The 21,375-nt window shown below is 38.5% G+C and overlaps 1 protein-coding gene across 6 annotated transcripts in view; it reads right to left on the minus strand.

Moving 5' to 3' along the window:
- 5PtaseI (inositol polyphosphate-5-phosphatase A) overlaps positions 1-21,375 on the minus strand; it is a 589,076-nt gene that overhangs the window by 341,719 nt on the left and 225,982 nt on the right. The window lies entirely within an intron of this gene.

Below are 21,375 nucleotides of genomic sequence, written 5' to 3' on the forward strand. Positions count from 1 at the left end.
TCACACCCCGATGAGATGTTGGGATCTATTTGTTTGGATGATATCGTTTTCGTAAACTAGTAGTCAGTATAATGTTAAGAAATATACAGGAACACTGTTTTATTTATGACAGGGTTTGTCTCTTGTCCGTCCGCCAGCACTGCGAGCTTGTCTCCCGCCATTAACCATCAGATTTCATTGCTACAGGATATTTATTTCCATCTATAATTTTTCGGTACAGCGTCTTTGTAATTCTTTCTCCAAAGATTGTTTTGAAAGGGAATTACAAGTGTTTAGTCGAAAGTCATTATATCGTGTACAAAATACAATGTTTACCTCTGCTCTGATTGGCTGGTTCTTAAAGTTAACGTAAAATTAACCGCAAGAGCTTGGAGTTTGCAATCCCTTAATTTTACAGACTCGCAGTTAAGTTTACGTCGGCGCATTGTGAATGGTTCCATTAGATAAGATGGCTGCTAACTTCTGAGTTAACGTTAATTTTAAGTTTACGTTACATTACGTTTGCATTGTGAATGAGGCTTAAATCATAAATCTCATTCAGATAAACCAACTTCAACTCTTATATAAAATGGAGAACATAATGAAATATGAAAGTTAGCAAAATTATCACCAATCATTTTATGTATTATGTCCTCACAACATTATCTTCATGTAATATTCACTAGCTGGGCCGAGTGGCTCAGTCCGGTGGTATTTGAAGGTGCTCAAATACGTCAGCCTTGTGTCTATAGATTTACTGGCACATAAAAGAACTCTAGTGGGACTGAATTCCGGCACCTCAGCTTCTCCAAAAACTGTAAAATTAATTACCGAGTTGTAAAGCCTATAAAATTATTATTATTATTATTATTATTTATTATTATTCACTAGTACAATCTTGACTTTTTTGTGTGTGTGAAATCATGAAATTCAGTTGCTAGTAGTTGTTTAATTTTTTTTTGCTACTTGTTTTACGTCGCACCGACACAGATAGGTCTTCAAAATATGTTTTCGTACAAGAATATGATTTGTGGAGACATCCAGCTGTTTTTAATTATTCTGATTGGTGCAATGTGCTATATGTAAAACAAATGATATTACGTACAATTATTCTGTTTAAAAAGCAAGTCTGCACTTGTTGAACATTAGATAACAAATCAAATTGCTATGCTTTATGTCTTATTGGATGACATTAGTTAGTTTAAATTGTTCAGTCTTTAATGTCCAATGAGCGTGTTATTCTGGTTGATTGGGTGCGTGATCTTGGATGGCCGATTTCGTGCTCTCATTGGAATGTTCTCGAACTTGGATGTCACCTTGGGACTTAACTTTTGTAGGCGTGTTTATGAGATATTATATGATCCATTGGAGTGTTACTTGTGATGCTTAAAAATTGTGGAGTAACATGCTGTCTGTCACTATGGAGGTTCGAAGCGGGGACTTCTCAAAGTCGTTAACAACAAAATGTTGTCATCTTGTTGCTTCAATTTAATGGATGATGTTAGTTGATTGAAAGTCTGTAATGAGAAAAAATGTATGTCTTAGTTGTGGAGTATGTGTGAACTGGGGTATAAAATGGGGAATCGAGCTGGCTCTTACTCACCCCCTCGCCTCTCTTGTGGCTGGCTTGCTCTGGTGACACTTTCTGTTCGACTGGCTGTAGCTAACTCTGGGCGTCTCGTGTTGTACCTGTGTGTGGTACGCGGAGGGGGATGCATAGGGAAAGGGTGGGCGGACAATGTATTAGTTGTTCTCGGAGGAGGTTTTTTTTTCTGTGGGCTTTCATGGGTTTTTTTCTGTGGGCTTTTATGAGTAGTGAATTGTTAAAGTTTTGAAAGGTGCTTTCTTTTATTTTTAATAATTGTGGGATTTGATCATATAAAGGATGTGGTTGAAACATGTCCCGCTAAGACATTAATAATGTAAAGTTTTTTATGTAAATAAAAACCATATTGTATTGAAAAGGTGAAAACATGAAAAAATTTATTCGGAAAGGTAAATGTTGTTCAATATGGATCCAAGATGAGATGTATAACTTGTAAATCTTTCCTTGTCACCAAACTGTATCATAGGCAGATGTCAAGTCATCAAATACTGCAATGGTCATCTTCTTGTCTTGAAACCTGTTCTCAATATGGCTGGTGAGCGCCAATATTTGATCACAGTAGCTTCGTTCTGGTCGGAATCCAGCTTGTTCAATTGGTATGTGTTGGAAGGCTGTAGTTGAGATTCTGTTATAGATCATTCTTTCAATTAGCTTGTAGCAAATGCTTAAGAGTGTGATAGGACGATAATCCTCTGGACAGTTTCCACATTTCCCAGGCTTTAGAATGGCAACTATTTTAGTTCTCTTGAGCAGGCATGAAAATCTACCAGTTCATAAGATGCCATTAAAGAATTTAACCAACCAGTCTAGAGTTCTAGGACGATAATGATTTAAGAACTCTGGATATATTCCATCTAGTCCAGCTGCTTTGCCTGGTTTAATTTCTTTCAGAGCTGTTGAGATTTCTGCAATAGTGAATTCTCCCGAGAAATGGAAGGGTGTGTTAGCCAGGGATAGTCTGTTTCTTAGCTCCTTTTTGAGTTTTTTACTTTCATTTTTATTGACATTATCTGGTCTCTTACAATTCTATTGGCTACATCTCCTGGAGTTACTTCTGAACTCTTATTAATATATCTAAGAGTGCTACTTGCAAGCTTTCTCAGAAGAGTCCATACTTTTCTACTTGAATGTTTGAAATTCATACTTGTCATCATTGAATTCCATTTCTCTTTTCTGGAATAATCTAAGCAGTGCAATAGTTCGTTGGCAGTTTCAGTTCTATTGCTAACTTGGTGTGTGTTTGAGTCATCAGTCCATAGACTGGTTTGATGCAGCCCTCCATACCACCCTATCCTATGCTAACCTTTTCATTTCTACGTAACTATTGCATCCTACATCTGCTCTAATCTGTTTGTCATATTCATATCTTGGTCTACCCCTACCGTTCTTACCACCTACACTTCCTTCAAAAACCAACTGAACAAGTCCTGGGTGTCTTAAGATGTGTCCTATCATTCTATCTCTTCTTCTCGTCAAATTTAGCCAAATCGATCTCCTCTCACCAATTCGATTCAGTATCTCTTCATTCGTGATTCGATCTATCCATCTCACCTTCAGCATTCTTCTGTAACACCACATTTCAAAAGCTTCTATTCTCTTTCTTTCTGAGCTAGTTATCGTCCATGTTTCACTTCCATACAATGCCACGCTCCACACAAAAGTCTTCAAAAACATCTTTCTAATTCCGATATCAATGTTTGAAGTGAGCAAATTTCTTTTCTTCTTGGTATTCTTCATATAACTCATCACATCATCTATTCTAACGAAGGATACACTGTATTTGTGGTTCCCACGATAATTTGCTAACAAAAAGGAGACCAAGGAATCGATATGTGTTCAGTGTTGGAAAAATGATGTCCACCAAATAAAGCACAGAATGAAGAAGAATTTCTGGCAGAAGTAGATAACAGAGGTCTTGTTCATTGAGAACTGGAAGCCATGTTCTAATGTCCACTGATCCCCTCTCCTGATAGCTTGCTGTAATTGTCACTTTGTAACTGCCATATTAAGTGAGCTATAATGTAACACAAAATCATCCACGTATAGCAGCAGTATCATTGCTGAACACACAGCAGCAACAATCCGATTTACGGCAATCGCAAACAGTGAGACACTTAGAACGGAATCCCAAGAGATTCTACAGTATTTTCGTAAACATGTTATCGTGAATATGCTCTCCCTTTTCGGGCATGGAACAGATGGAAGGACAAAAATTTTGCAATAAACACTGGCAAGTTACCTCGGAATTTCCACTGAAGTAGGGTTCAAAGGATGCCATATGCTATGTGGTGTCAGAGGCTTTATTCAAATCAAAGGAAATAAACACCAAGTGCTGTTTTAGGAGAAAAGCCACCTGGATTGAATTCTTCAGGCATATCAGGTGGTCAGTTGTAGATCAAGCAGCTTGAAAGCCACACTGGTACTCTGACAATAATCCTTTTTCCTCCAGACATCATACAAGTCATCAATTCACCATTCTCTCTAACAGTTTATACACACAATTTGCAACATATCAGTATGTAGTTTCCCGCAAACTCAGGATCACTGTCAGGCTTGAGGAGAGGAATTATTATTCCCTCTCGCCACCAAGATGTAAACTCACCCTCTAACCAGATTCAGTTGAACACTGCTTGAAAACAACATAGGCTATCTTTGCTTAGGTGTTTCAACATCTAGTTTATCGATGTTATTTGGTCATGGAGTTGTGTCTTTGCAAAGTACCAAGGTCCTAGGATGATATGTAGGACTGAAGTTCCTCAGTTCAAGCGGAACGTGAAGCCTTGCCTCAACGTGCCAAGAAGAGGAGAGGAGTTGACAACTCCTAGGACCTACATGTACACTGAAATCCACCTTTCGACGTGCTAGTATAATCCCAAGCTATGAAGACTATGCCACCAATGGCACTCAGATTATTTTTCAGTGCCGCATTTCACTACAAATAAAATACCTATCAAGATTTTAAGGTGTTCATTAAGCTTTATCATACCAAAGCTCAACTTTACAGCAAGTGGCTCAACTTATGTACCAAGATAATGTAAGACTATTATGCCGCCAATGCGTAGCAATCCTCATATACTTTATATAAACTATTTTAAATATGCATTGTTATACGAATTTTACCCGTGTGTGCATATTGTTGCTATATGTGAATTCATTCTTTTGCTTGATTTTACGAAAGGTTGATGATGACATTGAAAATATGTCAAAACCGATACCTTCATAATGATAAAAATGTTGTAGTATAACTTGAGTGCAACAGTTTTATATGTACTGAAAAGGTGGAATTCCTTATATTAAAATTACTTATGTGGTTCTGAGATTTGTTTCTTGAATAGAGACCATACTCACCACAAACTGCTTAATCAGTTGGTGCAAATCAGTATCATGCCTGCCATAACCACTACAGTTCTAATGTAAGAGAGCCATAGCGTGGACTCTTGCTTGTTTCTGTTAGGTTATACGTGGCGAGCCACTTTGTAACCAGAACACTACTTCCGTCTCCATCCAAGGATGGAAGTGAATCCTCAACATCACCTCATCACCGGATGAGGTTCTGCAAGGCCTCCGAGATGCTTTCCGGTGGTGGGGCTCCTCCTACAAGGGGATCGCACTGGCTTCGGTGCAGATGCTTCACCTAGTGTTGACACATGCCCTTTGGGTGGAGGGAATGATTTCTGCTGCATAGGAGGGGTAAGGGAGTGCCTGCGAAGGCTTCCCATCTCTCTCATCTCCCGTTTTTGTTTCAGCAGTTTAGGAGAAACATTCCCAGCCCTGATTGACAATGCTGCTTTTGCCAGATTAGAAGAGCTTTAGCCAACCCCTTAGCGGAAGGAGATATTTGGCCTTCCCCCCCTGCTGTGCCAGCTTAGTTGCCTTTGCCAACACAGACTTCTTCGTGGCCAAAGGTGGAGTTGGACTGTTGGACTTTTACTCTGCAGCGTTGCTTACTGGAATCAATCAATCAATCAATCAATCAATCAATCAATCAATCAATCAATCAATCAATCAATCAATCAATCAATCAATCAATCAATCAATCAATACTGATCTGCATTTAGGGCAGTCGCCCAGGTGGCAGATTCCCTATCTGTTGCTTTCCTAGCCTTTTCCTAAATGATTTCAAAGAAATTGGAAATTTATTGAACATCTCCCTTGGTAAGTTATTCCAATCCCTAACTCCCCTTCCTATAAATGAATATTTGCCCCAGTTTGTCCTCTTGAATTCCAACTTTATCTTCATATTGTGATCTTTCCTACTTTTATAAACGCCACTCCAACTTATTCGTCTACTAATGTCATTCCACGCCATCTCTCCGCTGACAGCTCGGAACATACCACACTACCGACTGAGCCTCCTTCATAGTCCACCAATACTCATCAACAATTACCTCTCAGCGACACATCAGATAACTTCCACTTCATACAATACAACTTTCAACAACACGTCGGAACCCAGCGCACATCGGCACAAATATGGCGTGCCACTACGGCTCCTCTTCGCAGTCAGAATGAGAAGATGCCTCACCCCAGATTTAACGTTCTGACTCTGCAGTTGCCGTATACATTCTAATCTCTCCACAGCAGTTCACAATACAAGCAACTCTATTCTATCTCACCAGACCAGTAAAGAACAATAACTTCATCCCGAAGTCCGCCATACTTTATTCCACGGAGCAATATCAATTTGTCTCACCGGCATTTCACACCGATGTCTTCACATCACATTCGATGCTACAGAAGTCAACTAAAAGAATAAGCGAAAGTTTCAACCCGCAACATTTTCCTAATTAGCAATTACCCACTAATAACTGTCACCATTGTTGCCATTCAAACGCACCGAATACCCATGAATCTCCATCCACACTGACCAGTCTCCGTACCGATCTCGGCGCTGCAACTGGAAAACTTTTAGCTTGATGCCTATAAAACCTCATTTAGCTATGAAATATTTCCCTACCCCCGGTGATTTTAACTAAAATAAACTGCTCTACATATTTCTGAAATGTCAATGCTAATTCCTTCTTCCAACCTCTAAAACATCAGGACGCACTTGGTACTAAAATTTTTTTATCCTTGCACACCAGCTGCTCTTGTGTAATTAAGTATATAATTGTAAATTCTCAACTATTCAATTAGATAATGTAATTACTATATAGTTACCAACTATTGACATTAGTTTTTATTACAAACATTTACGCTGAATGTTATAATGTAAATATTTTTAAAACTTTATCTCAACTGTTCAATTGAACAATGTAAATACTGTATAGTTACCAAACTTTGGCATTAATTTTTGGTTACAAACTTTGACGCCGAACACTACACCTTTTCTCCCTTAATTGTTATAATGTAAATATTTTTAAACTTTTTATTTTCCTATGATTGCGTCAACTGTTTCTCCAGAGCACCACTGCCGAACTCTACTATGTTAATTTTAGGCATTGGTGCTGACTTTTCATCTATAAACCTATATGTTCAACCATCACTTTTGTACAACTATTTCCCATACTTAATTTTTGTAATTGTATTAATAATATGTATTAATTTGTACATGTCAACTACTAACCAGTTACCTGATTTTTTACCTTGAGGTGATATTTTGACTGATGATGCCCTCAATGAAGGGCGAAACATGTCTCAAGTGGAATCAATAATAAATTCCTCATTTATAAAATTTATATGTATTGAATAGGTGGAAAAAACAAACCTTTTAGCATCCTACATACCACTTAGTCAAGCAGCTCTTCTTCTTTCTCTCAATTCTTCCCAACCCAAACATTGCAACATTTTTGTAACGCTACTTTTTTGTCGGAAATCACCCAGAACAAATCGAGCTGCTTTTCTTTGGATTTTTTCCAGTTCTTGAATCAGGTAATCCTGGTGAGGGTCCCATACACTGGAATTATTTATCACTCTATAGAGAATAACATCATCCGCAAAAAGCCTTACCTCCGATTCCACTCCTTTACTCATATCATTTATATATATATAAGAAAACATAAAGGTCCAATAATACTGCCTTGAGGAATTCCCCTCTTAATTATTACAGGGTCAGATAAAGCTTTGCCTACTCTAATTCTCTGAGATCTATTTTCTAGAAATATAGCAATCCATTCAGTCACTCTTTTGTCTAGTCCAATTGCACTCATTTTTGCCAGTAGTCTCCCATGATCCACCCTATCAAATACTTTAGACAGGTCAATCGCGATACGGTCCATTTGACCTCCTGAATCCAAGATATCTGCTATATCTTGCTGGAATCCTACAAGTTGAGCTTCAGTGGAATAACCCTTCCTAAAACCGAATTGCCTTCTATCGAACCAGTTATTAATTTCACAAACATGTCTAATATAATCAGAAAGAATGCCTTCCCAAAGCTTACATACAATGCATGTCAAACTTACTGGCCTGTAATTTTCAGCTTTATGTCTATCACCCTTTCCTTTATACACCGGGGCTACAATAGCAACTCTCCATTCATCTGGTATAGCTCCTCCGACCAAACAAAAATCAAATAAGTACTTCAGATATGGTACTATATCCCAACCCATTGTCTTTAGTATATCCCCAGAAATCTAATCAATTCCAGCCGCTTTTCTAGTTTTCAACTTTTGTATCTTATTGTAAATGTCTTTGTTATCATACGTAAATTTTAATACTTCTTTGGCCTTAGTCTCCTCCTCTATCTCAACATCATCCTTGTAACCAACAACATACTGCTGACTGAATACTTCTGCCTTTTGAAGATCATCACATACACACTCCCCTTGTTCATTAATTATTCCTGGAATGTCCTTCTTGGAACCTGTTTCTGCCTTAAAATACCTATACATACCCTTCCATTTTTCACTAAAATTCGTATGACTGCCAATTATGCTTGCCATCATGTTATCCTTAGCTGCCTTCTTTGCTAGATTCAATTTTCTAGTAAGTTCCTTCAATTTCTCCTTACTTCCACAGCCATTTCTAACTCTATTTCTTTCCAGTCTGCACCTCCTTATTAGTCTCTTTATTTCTCTATTATAATAAGGTGGGTCTTTACCATTCCTTACCTCCCTTAAAGGTACAAACCTGTTTTCGCATTCCTCAACAATTTCTTTAAACCCATCCCAGAGTCTGTTCACATTTTTATTTACCGTTTTCCACCGATCATAGTTACTTTTTGGAAACTGCCTCATGCCTACTTTATCAGCCATATGGTACTGCCTAACAGTCCTACTTTTAAGACCTTCCTTTCTATCACATTTATTTTTAACTACCACAAAAACAGCTTCATGATCACTAATACCATCTATTACTTCAGTTTTCCTATAGAGCTCATCTGGTTTTATCAGCACCACATCCAGGATATTTTTCCCTCTGGTTGGTTCCATCACTTTCTGAATCAGCTGTCCTTCCCATATTAACTTATTTGCCATTTGTTGGTCATGCTTCCTGTCGTTCGCATTTCCTTCCCAATTGACATCTGGCAAATTCAGATCTCCCGCTACAATCACATTTCTTTCCATGTCGTTTCATACATAGCCGACTATCCTATCAAATAATTCCGAATCCGCGTCAGTGCTACCCTTTCCCGATCTGTACACTCCAAATATATCAAGTTGCCTATTATCTTTAGAAATGAGCCTTACACCTAGAATTTCATGTGTCTCATCTTTAACTTTTTCGTAGCTTACAAATTCTTCTTTCACCAGAATGAACACTCCCCCTCCCACCCTTCCTATCCTATCTCTACGATACACACTCCAGTGCCGTGAGAAAATTTCTGCATCCATTATATCATTTCTCAGCCATGATTCAACTCCTATTACAATATCTGGTAAATATATATCTATTAAATTACTTAATTCTATTCCTTTCTTTACAATACTTCTACAGTTCAACACTAACAATTTTATGTCATCCCTACTTGATTTCCAGTTCCCTGTTCCCTTATCAAAGCTCCCTAGGCCATCCCGTTTCCCTGAATGTACCTCCCTATTACCCTTCCAAACAAATTTCCTAACTCATACGTACCACTGCGGTTTAAATGAAGGCCATCTCAGCGCAGATCCCTATCTCCTACCCACCCATTAGGATCTAGAAATTTCACTCCCAGTTTCCCACATACCCACTCCATCTTGGGCACAGCGATTTTAGCACTGTTCTGCGCCTTAAACTTTATTTCCACAAGTACCACAGGTAGATTTGTTTGAACAATGAGATACTATGTATCCATACCGTTGGTATTGTATCACCGCATCAAAGATGGAATATACAGCCTCATGTTGTAATGATAGGTTGTTACCCTGACTTTGTTAACACTTACAATTTGAAGGAGATAATGAAGGCATCGGTGGCAACGTCTTGGAATACAATTAAAGAAATGACTAAGTAGTCACTGGACTAGCTCACAAAATAGCATTACATTGCATTACAATTTCAACTCTGAGTGAATGCACTCAAGACAAAACAAAGTTCGAAATGAATTACACTACAAGAACACAACCAAATAAGAAAATCAAACTTACCTTGCATTGACCCGACCAGAGAGATAATTCAATACAACGCAGAAAAGGCAGAACCCTCCAGAGAGCAAATTAAGTCTAATACCACAATGTGAAAGAATGTCAACGTGATACTGAACTAATCTACTTGAATTAAACCAACTTTACTAAATAACATCTCATTTTTATTTCCTTAGAACACATATATATATTCAATCAAGGATATGACATATTACACGGATACAGGATGCTTAGTGCACACGAGGTTGAAAACTAGAATAATTGATGTGGAATGACAGGCCTGATTAATGTATAGTTTAGGGACATTATCAATTACAGATACCAAGCTCACACCGAATGGTATTGAATATAATCTAAAATCATACTGAGTTTATACAGTAGAAGTCCATTATAGCAAGAATTCATAACAGCAAAAAATACACATACAAATTGGTATGAAACGACAATCAGTTTGTTCAAAACTTGCGTTTTTGCAGATGATATACACACTATGGCTTACTCGTTTGTTATTCTTCAAAATCTGATACTACATGACAGTACTGTATATGTTTAATTTCATTCTGAAAAAATTACAGTATCACTCCAGAGGCCTCTCTGGCAAACGTTTCGGCTTTCTTCTTCAAAACAGTGTCATCTAACCTAACCGTATATACATCATGAAAACATTTCAAATGCATATAGAGAAATTATGAACACCTTACTACGAATTTACATGAGAATATTCCAAAATTTAGCTAGATGCAAGAAAATATAAACTATCCTCTGAAATCATGTCATTGTTTTCCGGGCTTGTAGGCTGTGGTCCAGGAGCGAGTGAACGTCCCGACGTTTCACCGAAGACTGCGTTCGGCATTGTCAAGGGTTCCGATCGACTTCGATAGCAGCGAAGCTCTCAGTGGAATGAAGTGCTGTTGTAATTCCACCTTTTTATATAGTGCAGAATACAGTACGCTGCTTGCCTATTGGCCACCATGGTGGGGGGGTGGTCACTGATTGGCTGTTCTTCGGCCAATGGTTGAAGCATAAGGGAGCCCGGTGTGCATTGACCTGCCTTGGCGGAGACAGGCAGCTGGTCACCCATTGCTTTCTTCTGGTCTGCTACGGCTATCGTGTCCTTCAGAATTTAGAGCTTTCAAGACTGGAAACCAGGCTTTGTTTACCCGTTCAGATTCCTCCTTACGGTTGAAGCTGTTGGTGTGCTTCAGGATTTCAATGGCTTCCGTCTGTAGCCGGGCGTGGTAAGACACAGTAGTTGATAGTACTTCGGTGTTGCTGTACTGTATGTCATGGCCTGCTAGCAGCGAGTGTTCAGCAACTGATGATCTATCTGTCTGTCCCAGCCGGCTATGTCTGTTTTGCTCCTTCAGTCGTGTGGCGATGCTGCATTTGGTAGTGCCTATGTATACCTGGCCACAGCTGCATGGGATCTTGTAGACACCTGCTGTGGAGAGAGGACGGCGCTTGTCATTGGCAGACCTAAGCAGTTCCTGGATTTTCTTTGACGGCCTGTATATGGTTTTAACCCCCTGGGACTCCAGTAGCCTCCCTATTCTGTCAGTTACTTTCTCGATATATAGCAGAAAGGCTTTAGCTGCCATCTCTGCCAAGGCAGGTCAATGTACACCGGGCTCCCTAACGCTTCGATGATGATGATGATGATTGTTGTTTAAAGGGGCCTAACATCTAGGTCATCGGCCCCTAATGGTACGAAATGAGACGAAATGGAATGACATATTAAAAATCTAAAATTCTCCACTGACCAGAATTCAAAAACATGAGAACGAAGAATGAATGGATGGACATGAATTTAAAACAATCAGTGGTTGCGACCCGCAATGTCTCACATTCACATAAACAGACGTGACAATATCGTATTACTGACCAAGGGTCTACTGCTATAGCATAATACGGAATTGATTATGCCTGCAGTCAAAAGGGGGTCCTAAATCGCAGTTATCTGCCCCTCATAAAGGTACTGATCGCTATCAAAATAGAACCATGGTATTTGTTCTGTTGCGGTACTAATCAAAAGTAGCAGAGACTTGCGGCATTCCACACATTATTGTACTACTCAGAGCTTATGAAATTCGACATAATACAGACCTATGCTTTTCTCACTTTGCGGCGCCATTTACAGGCAACGCAAACCTATGGTGTTCATCACATAAGAGTACTAACCACAGGGACCTCTCCCTATCCCGTGGTGTTCCTCATATAGTGAGTACTAATCATAGGCAAGGCAGAACCATGGTAGCTATCATCCCATGGTCCTGTTCATATGGTGGTACTAATCACAGGTACTGCAAAAGCCGACCGCGCGGTGCTCCTGTGTGCTACTGATCACAAACCAATTTCGTACCTAATGTAGTGGTACTACGCACAAGTAAAAGCAACCCTTGGTGTTCTCCGCGTGGTGGTACTAATCACAAGTAATTTCATGGTTCTAAGACAATCAACCCTTGGTCGCCCCTTTTAGTCGCCTCTCACGACAGGCAGGGGATACCGTGGGTGTATTATTCGTCAGCCTTCCCCACCCACAGGGGGTGTGTGTTTGGTCCGCGAGAGGTATTTTATTTCCCTCAAGTCCGCCGGCAAGCCGGTTAGGACCCCCCTATCCGCCATCTGGGACGCGCCACGTGGGAGTATCACCTCTCCCCCTGCTACGCCTGCGTAGCAGGTTCGTGGCCCTAACGCTTCAACCATTGGCCGAAGAACAGCCAATCAGCGACCGCCCCCCCACCATGGCGGCCAAAAGGCGAGCAGCGTACCGTATCCTGCACTATATAAAGAGGTTGAATTACAACAGCACTTCATTCCACTGAGAACTTCACTGCTATCGAAGTCAGTCGGAAGTCAGTCAAATAAGCCCCAGTATCAATATCTTCCTCTCTCAAGACTTATGATAAGAAGATCCATTTTAGTTTTGAACATACTTTAAGTTAAATAGAACAGAACTGCCAAGTTAAAACACAGTTAATTTAAATGTATATTTTCAATCTTGACCAGCCTACAATTAACAATTAGTTCAAAAATCTCTACTTGTTGTTAACAACACATCCTGACATCAGTTACGGTACGTCAAGAACATGATATGATATAGGGGTCAAATGAACCTCGGTAGGAAATATCCTCTTTATCCAAGACTTATGATAGAGAAAGATGATCCATTTTAGTTTTGGACATATTTTCAAATTATATAGAATAGGACTGACAAAATATTTTTAATGTGTTAAAACACCATTAACTTATGTTACCCACAGTTATGTTTAGTTCACATTTTTAAAATTACTATTCTGGCATGTTAGTCTTAAGAGATCATTAATGTTTGTATATATTGTATATATTGGTTAAAACAAGGTCCCAAACCTTGGCGTAAAGGTTGTCTACAGGCTGAAGATGCCCAAAATAATGGATGAAACATGCACCTGACCTAATAAGTCTACATAAATTCATGTAGAATCAAACCACATTAAACGTGGAAAGTACTGAATAGGTGTTTTTTTATTAAATTATCCTTGAAATCTTATCCCTAACCCTTGACAATGCCGAATGCAGTCTTTGGTGAAATGTCGGGACATTCACTCGCACCTGGACCACGGCTACAAGCCCGGAAAACGCTGACATTATTTGTAACGCCGGCCGTGAAAGCCTCAATTGCTATATACTCTGAAATCAATGATGTACTCTGTCATATCTTGAGATGAATCACGTTCTTACTTAATCTATATATATATGGTAGATGTTGATTCGCATAGGGAATGTCCAATAATGGACCATTTATATTGGTACTATATATATATATATATATATATATCCTGACTGACTGATTCATCACCCATTCAAAGTAATAAACTTCATGGTTAGGTTCCGTATTGAGTTAAGACTATACTTAAAATAAATACAAAGTTTTAATGTTCCACCTTCTCAATACTAAAAATCATTTGATGTTAACAAACACATTACAATGATATTAATAGGCACTAGTTTCGGTCTACTGTGGACCATCATCAGCCTAGCCAAAGTATAAAAGAAAAAGACATAGTCATAAAATAATGTGGAGAAATGAGAGAAGATCTAGAAGGATGGGATGGTGGTGGAATGACATACAAAAGTGAAAACCGTATACACGAATTATGATAAAAGTAACAAAGATGCGTTAACATTGACAAATAAAATCCTCGTGAGGTCACATAAAATCTCCTGATGAGAAAGTCTTTGGATCTTACCATCACTAGACAACAGGAATCTTCAACCTACAAAATTTACAGAAAACCTACCCAATCGGCCGTCACAATCCGACAAGATTCAGCTCATCCCCTCCCTCACAAAAAAGCAACCTATAACAGTCTTGTACATAGAGCATTCAACGTACCCATGAATAAGAAAGATTTTCATACCGAATTGAATACTATCCACCACATTGCCAGATTCAATGGCTTCAATAGCCATTTTATAGAAAATATCATCAACAAACATAAATTTCGCCCCAAGACCACACTTAAAAAAGAACCATCTAAACATGACTCTTTTTCCACTTTAACTTACGTCAATGGAATTCACAAGATCACCAATGTTTTAAAGAAAAAAAGTATGAAAATAGCCTTTAAAACCAACAACAACAACACATACATCTTACATAACACATCAGATAATAATAAAATAAATAGGTACACAAAATCAGGTGTCTAGAGGCTTAAATGTAACACACGTTCTAATATTTCTTATGTGGAGCAGACCGGTAGGAGCTTTAACACTAGATTTTTGGAACATTTCAATGCAGTCAGATATAACAAATTCTCAGCCATCGGCCAACACATGGTCGACTATAACCACATATTCACGAATATCGAAACCAGACATGGACATTCTCGAAATAGCTAAGAAAGGACCTCTACTCAATGTAATTGAGAATTTTTACATTCATTTGGATCAATACTTTAATGCCAACTACAATCTTAACGAAATAATGGAGAAACCCAATATTTTATTAGACCTTTTCATTACTTATTACAGGAAAAACAAATCGGTTGTTCAAAACTCTTTCTTTAAGTCAATTAAGGGTCCCCTGCCAACACAAACACCATCACTTCCCCTCTCGCCCACCCCGCCTTGAACCATTTCCCATCCCTCCCACCTTCCACCACTTACGTCACTCTTCCCCTCCGTATTTCCCCTCTCCTCTCTCTTGCTGATCGACTCCGCGCGACGCTCACTCCGCCAGTTGCATTCAATACAGCAAGTTTGTTCTACATAGCGCAAGGCGAGTCATCGTTAGTTTGTTTCTTTCCCTTGCTCGTTCTCTATTTGATTTCTCGCGTTAATTCTAACTTCTTTTCCCCAGGTTCATTGGGTTCCGATTGAATTGAGACTACTTCTGTTTAACACAGCAAGTTTTTCATTCCACCACTGAACATGTCCAACTCTGTCAACTTTTAATATTATGCTGGTCTCAACGGACAATTTTCCCTCTACGATATTGTGGAACTCACATCTAGAACTTTCCAGAAACATAGGACTTCGCATATACCAGATATAACTTTAATTGTGCCAACACAGGAGTAACCATCAACCAAAGACTTTCTCATCAGGAGATTTTATGTGACCTCACAAGGATTTCATTTGTCAATGTTAACGCATCTTTGTTACTTTTATCATAATTTGTGTATACGGTTTACACTTTTGTATGTCATTCCACCACCATCCCATCCTTCTAGATCCTCTCTCATTTCTCCACATTACTTTATTTTATGACTATGTCTTTTGCTTTTATACTTTGGCTAGGCTGATGATGGTCCACAGTGGACCGAAACTAGTACCTATTAATATCATTGTAATGTTTTTGTAAACATCAAATGATTTTTAGTACTGAGAAGGTGGAACATTAAAACTTTGTATTTATTTTAAGATTCATCACCGCCGAGCCAAAACTACTGGACATAACGAAATGAAATTTTGGGGACACATTTATATTACAATGTAGGTGCTCGCTAAGGGAGGATTTTTGGATATTCCGTCACTAAGGGGGCGATAAGGAGGGTGAATTTTTAAAATCTCAAAACTTTAAAAGTTTACAGACGTAAAAATTAGTATTTAGAATCTCCTTTAAAAATAAAGCAACACATATCTTTTTGTTTTTGGAAAATCCCACTAGGAGGGGTGAAAAAGGGTGAAAAAAGGGTTGAATGCCTTTAATGAGGATACTTATATCTCAGAAACTGAAGATATTAAAGTCCTGATAATTGGTATTTGGAATCTCCTTTAAAAATAAAAAATAAAATATTTTTTTGTTTTCGGAAAATCCAATTAATGGGGTTAAACAGGAGTGACAAATGGGGTGAATTTTTTGACAGATTATATCTACAGTATATCTCAGAAACGTAAAATGTTACAAAGGTAAAAATTGCTATTTGGAATCTCCCGTAAAAGTAAAGAAACACAGGTGATTTGTTTCCGGAAACTCCACTTATGGGTAACTAAAATGGGGGTGAAATTTTAAAACGAGCATGTCTACAGTATATTTCAAAAACTGAACATGTTGCAGAATTGAAAAATGGTATATTTTAAAAATCTCTTAAAATAAAGAAACAATTTTTTTGTTTCCAGAAAAAACACTTGGGTGGGGGTAACACTGACTGAAAATGCAGTTGCATTCTTTTTATTAGAATACTAATATCTCAGTAACTGAAGATGTTACAGACGTGAAATTTGGTATATGGAATCTCTTTTAAAAATAAAGAAATACGTTTTTGTTTTTGTTTTTGGAAATCCACTTGAAGGGGGTGGGGGGTAGAATTGAAAAATTATTTGAATTATTTGTATGAAGTTACTATTATCTCAAAAACAAAAGATGTTTCAGATGTGAAAATTGGTATTAGGAATCTGCTTTAAAAGTAAAGAAACACGTATTCCTTTGATTTGGGAAAATCCAATGAAGAGGGTGGGGGGTTGAAGGATTTGAAAAATGAATTGAATTGTATGAGGATACTTACATCTAATACAAACTAAAGTTGTTACAGACGTGAAAAATGGTATTTGGATCTCCTTTAAAAACAAAGAAAAACACATTTTTGGGGGAAAGTCCTCTCGGGGGACGGGGGTGTAAAGGAGTTGAATTCCTTTTATGAGGACACACAACTCAAAAAATGAAGATGTTACAGTCGTGATTTTTGGTATTTAGAAGATCCTTTACTAATAAAGAAACAAGTACTTTTCTGGAAAGAGGATAACACATTTTTGTAATAAATGCGTAAATGACATGGCCGAGAAACGGTTGTTAACTCGTTGGAAATAAAGGCTGAAGCATATGATCACCTAATTTTAATGTTACATACTGAAACTAGCATGATAACCGTGCTTCGCTACGGTATTATACTGAAATTTATAATTCAGTGTTTAACATTTTATATATAATCCACCAAAATTCGCGATCTGACAGGAAAGTTCCTCCAATTTTTCAATCTTTCTTTCCCGCAATCGATTTCATACTTCCCGGGCTAGCTCCAGGTATTCCACCCGGTCAGTTTGGTCCTCAAGTCTTTGCCATCATTTCCTATAAGCATTTTAAATATGGATCAAATCCTTGAGGAGATCTGGCGTGGTGTCGTCTTAACTGCATATGTACCATGAAAACATATATCAAGTGCCAGTAGAAAAGTGATAACCTTCTCCCTATAAATTTACATGATAATAGCCTTTCCAAAATTTAACCTGACGTGAGAAAATATAAACTAACCTCTAAAATCAACTATTCACTCTGCCATATCTTTAGGTGTATCCCATTCTTATTTAACTGCAGTATTCAGCATTAAAATTAAGTGATTGTTTACTTCAGCCTTTCTTAACGAGTTAACTACTGCTAACGGACGTGTTATTTATGCACTTATTACGAAAACATATTCTCCTATTTGATTTCCATTTTTCTTTATGGAACAGTAGTCGACAGGTATCACTAATCAACTCCGACATCGCCTTCGAATACCAATATAAATGGTCTGTTACTGGACATTATAATTTTCCAGCTAACTCATTCCTGGTTGCCAGCGTTTCGCCCCAGTATGCTAAGTTGGACTCATCAGTTGGTACATAGCACACTCACAAAGATGCATGGCTAGTGCATACCGTGGAGGCCACTGTGTGGGTGATTTGGAGCCACCGGCAGTGCCAATGTACTATGCACTATGAAAGACTTTGTCTCATTACCAAAAATTCTGGGCATGAGATGAATGTTGATGAGAGCGCTTGCTAGTGGACATAGTGAGAAATGATACCGAAGATGATCCATCGCATTTAATATAACGGCTTGGTGCATAAATATTGGTAAAAATTGCTCATAATAACGGATGAGTCAGTTATAAGGCTCTTGCTGCAACAAAGGATAATATACAGTTTAATATAGGAATTCTGAAGAAAAAAAGAATGTGAGATTACAAAGTTATGATTCAAATTAGCATACCAGTGCTCCAGGAAATTAAAAACCATTAATATTAAAATAATAACCTAAGGTAAGTAGTTGCAGATAAATCCAATTCGTAAGCATAGTGAGTTTCATTATGAGCAATAAGTATGAGAAAGGAAATCTCATCAAACAGGAAATCGCCCACTGAAATTAAAGAAAGAAAATAAAATAACTAAAATCTGCAGCAAAGGATTAATAAGGAAATAAAAATAAATGTAATCAAAATATGATCAATATCAACAGAAAGACGCAAATAGTTTAGATACAGTAATTACATTCAACTCCGATAATAAAACAACATAGTTCGGAATTACTCGGTGAGGGATGGAATAGACAAAAATTCAATTAAGGAATGCTTAGCCAAGTACAACTTCTCAAATGGTATCAAACTTGCTATTGTATTCAATCAGGATCCCAATAAGCAAAGGAGGCATTACCCTCCGCCATGTTAGGTTTTAAAGATAAAATCATCAGAAAGGCAGAACTGACCATGGAAAACCACATGTACTGAATATGGTAGTCATACCAAGCATATCTCATATTAAAGTAGAACTTACAATTTTCAAGATTAGAAGAATTCACCAGAAATAAGTTACCACATAATTGTTTCGTAGACGTTGACCCACAGGAGTAAAATCCATATAAAAAATAATTGCTAAAACCTAAATACTGCTGCCATTATAAAAAATCGAAGATCTGTAACAGCTCACTTATCCAGGATCAGGAATGACCCAACATTCTTCCCATGGACCAAGACTAGGATCAAGAAGCATTGTCACTTTGAAATACATCCTGCTTGTATCACGAGCAATAAGCATCTGAATATTGGCAATTATCGCAGTCAACGGCAAGAATCAAATCACGTGACCGCAAAAGCACCTAGTTCACCGAATGGCTAAAGAGTGCATTACCATACAATAAAAGAAATACACTATATTATGGAAGAGCTATCAGTCTAGAAAAGTAGAAGTAACTTAAGACTCACAAGGAGCGGAAATTACAATATCATAGCAGAAGCTACAGAATGCAATTAGGCAAATAATTAATTAATTAATTAATTAATTAATTAATGGTGATACAAATTTCAAATTACGTCTAAAGCAACCAAAACAATAATAAATAAGATGGGAGTGTAATGAGACTAGGCTTAGTCACGTTATACTGTAGTCTTCGCTGCTGAATTTTGTGCATAGTGTGCTTGATGCATGTCATGCCACAGTTCTTCACATCCTCCACCATTTGATAGTCAATGTTCAAAATCATGGCGTGGTGAAAGATCACTTTGCGAACCAGATTTAGAGATCTTGCGCTCTTCCACTTTGATGGGAAGATTGTCAAAGTGGTTGCACTTGCACAACCACTTAGCTAGAGCTGTGATAAGTATCAACAACAAACTACCACAAACTACCACTGTGCATCTTCTTAATGTCTTCAAGTTCGAAGCCTTCCCCATCAGTCCTGGTAACAACCAGAAACCTAGCGAAGCTGGATTCCAAACTTTCAAGCTGTGCTTGTGCCCAGGGGTTTGTTCCAGGAAGGAATCAAATGCTAAAGACTTAGTTGGTAGACCACCCTCAACAGGCTTAGTACGTTTGGCATCATTTCCAAAAAATATCCTCCCCAAATGCCACCCACTCCAATCATGGGCAGCCTCGGTAGCACCCACGGCAATACCTGCCTAGCTTTGAAGGTATTGACCAGGGTCCAATGTTTAATGATGCATATATAGTCATGTACCACATAGCGTATATAGAGAGGTTCCTGCTCAGACATTCAGCTGTGCGGGGACTTGTGTTTCCATGTGAACACTATTGCTGAGGTATATGATGGTCCCAACCAACTGGTTGTGGATACTATGTAGGCTTTTGGGAGTAGGGGTCACACATGGAAGAGGTCCTTCCCCAAGCAGCATGCACATTCAATTTTTAATCGGTCTATAACAAACCCTTCAGAGGCGATCGATGGCCACAGGACCCTTTTAGTTGCCTTCTCCGATAGACAGGGATTACCTGTGAATGTATTCACAACCTTCACCCCACAGGGTGTACAATTCAAATCCAACTGCACGATTTTGTGCCGCGCCTAGGTTGCCTTGTACGACAGGCAGGGGATACCGTGGGCGTATTCTTTACCCTTCCCCACATGGAATTGGCAAGGTTTAAGCATCTCTCTCTCTCTCTCTCTCTCTTATGGTCATATACCGTATTGCCTGTTCATGTGGGAAAGTTTATATCAGTATCACCAAACATAGCACTAACATCATGCTGAAAGAATGTAAGCATCATACTTGTGTCATCCAACCAGAAGTATGAGGGCGAATCAAAAAGTAAGTTATGGCCATTTATGAAACCACCTACATATAGGCAACATGGCTATGACAACACACAATGTAAGTTCACTTTTCCACTTAGTCCCCAAGGGACTGTAAATATTTCTCGGAACGGTCAATCAACTTTTCGATTCTGGATGTGTAGAAATCACCTTGGCGCTATGTAACCATCTGGAGACAGCTGCTTTCACCTCCTCATCGTTTTGGAATCGTCGTCCACCGAGATCTCTTTTTCAACTTACCGAACACATGATAATCGCATGGTGCTAAGTCTGGACTGTATGGAGAATGTTACCATACCTCCCACTTGAATTCGCTGCACCAGTTCGGACGTTTGGCGGGCCGTGTGAGGTATTCCATTATCGTGCAACAAAATCACACCGGCGCTCAACTTTCCCTACCGCTTTTCTTTAATTGCCTTATACAAATGATTCAACGTTTGACAATACGAAGCCGAGTTGATTGTCGTGCCTTTCGGCATAAATTCCACGTGCACCAC

Source organism: Anabrus simplex, chromosome 3 (genome assembly GCF_040414725.1).
Source record: "Anabrus simplex isolate iqAnaSimp1 chromosome 3, ASM4041472v1, whole genome shotgun sequence".
Lineage (NCBI taxonomy): Eukaryota > Metazoa > Arthropoda > Insecta > Orthoptera > Tettigoniidae > Anabrus > Anabrus simplex.